Here is a 1929-nt window from a genome sequence, read left to right on the forward strand (position 1 = left end):
GGTAAGAGAGATTAAAGTAGATGTCACGTGTCAAAATGTTGATTGATGACCCTATGTGAACCTATGTGAACTCTATGTGAACCCTATGTAGTGATGACGTGTGCATGTCTTCTGGTCAGGCAAGCCTGGTTAGGTGGGGGCTATGGGTTGAGTAAGGGTCCATTTGACAGGCCGTTAATGATTGATGACCCAAGCCTGATTATGACCCTATGTAATGATTTATGACCCTATGTCATGTAGAAGGGTGCATGCCCAGGGGGGTTGGTGGGGTTGAGTAAGTGACCATGTGTCAGGTCAACCTGTTACTGTTTCTCACGGTTTGGGTTGGTTAAGGCCCCTTATAAAGCCCGCTGAACAATTCCTGTTAAGAGTGCACAAGATCTTAAGAATAACCATGGAATTTGGGATCGGTACCAAAGCAGTGATGACGGTAACAACTGAAACAGGCCTTCGGGTTGCCCATAGAGCAAGGGCAAAGTATCAACCAGCAATATATGATGCGCCAAAAAAACGTTTTTTAAATGTGTATAGAACCCAAATACCGCCAGCAAATGCTCTGACAGATCAAGTGTTGATGTCTAATGGCCAGCAGTGGGGGTATCGGTTTGATTACCTGGCCTGTAGAGTGACCCTCTATACGGTAGATGAAGGAGAAGAATATACAGACCAGACTGTAGGCTTGGAATATGGTGTTGAAGACTGGTCGGTTTTTTCGCAAGGTTGTGTGTCCTGAACTGAGCCTTATCACCAAGGGGTATAGTGTGTTCACGGGCCACGAGACCCGTTGGGAAGGTACCCCTGACTCCTCAGGACAAATATTTCACGGGTGAAAATACAAAGAAAGAATGGCCGACCGTGCGGCAGCGTGGAGTTCTATATCGGCACCGAGGCAATCCGAAACCACAACCTTAGGGGTGGTGGCCTGACTGGGGATACCCGACTGCGTCTGCTTATTCCTTTTAAGAGTTGGATGTACTGGAATTGAAAATGTTGCAACCGTTGGATGCTCTCTTTGTACAGAGCCAACAGCGTCAGAGCCCTTGTTCATTTAAAGAAGTGCATAATATATACGAATCGTAAAGATTACGATGCAAAAGAGCCTCAAGAAGATACAGCGTCAGAAGAAAACTAAGTAAGCGGATGCTTTAACCCCGCCACCCCCCCAGATACCCATGGCCTTGTTCTACAATAAAAAGAAAAAAAGCAGCCAGTTCTTCATTTCAGCATACACCATGGATCTCCAGACCATCTACGAGGAAGCCACTACGTCATGGGGGCCCCGACACTAAAGACTCTATGCCACGAAGCCCTACACTCTACGCACCCCTGGCAAGACCCGTGACACCCCCCGACATTTACCCAGCCTGAGGATGTGTTTGATGGGGTGGCCAGTACTATTTTTGTGGATACAATCAAGGCCTCTGTAGCTACACTTTTAACGTGGTGAATTGGCGAATATATACGAGAAAAATGCATCGGCTGTGAGATCAATCATCCCAGCCAGCGTCGTCATCCTTGCCTCTACGACCCTCCTAGATACTACTTTTTCAATCATTTTGAGGAGCTGGTGAAAAGACTGTGGTCCTGCCGTTTTATACCAGCGCTGGTCATCGCCCTGGAGTCTATGGGTATTGCGCCGTCTATCCCTAGAGTTTACGGGGTAACCGAAGCCTTCCTACATGAACTGAAGGAGGCCATCTTCATCCATGAGAACTCAAAGAAATCCGACACACCCTGGTGGACGACAACAAATACAGGGAAGCTGTGGTGGCTGATGTGATGCTTTTCTGGCTCAATAAATCCCAAGAGACCGAGTGACATTTTGTTTATTTAGAGCTATGGGTAACTATGTGTCTACGATGTTTGAGCGAATAAATACATTTTTTCTTTTGAGAGACCTTACAAATGTTATGCATCAGATTATTGAAA

Source organism: Oncorhynchus kisutch, linkage group LG2, assembly GCF_002021735.2.
Source record: "Oncorhynchus kisutch isolate 150728-3 linkage group LG2, Okis_V2, whole genome shotgun sequence".
Classification (NCBI taxonomy): Eukaryota; Metazoa; Chordata; class Actinopteri; order Salmoniformes; family Salmonidae; genus Oncorhynchus; species Oncorhynchus kisutch.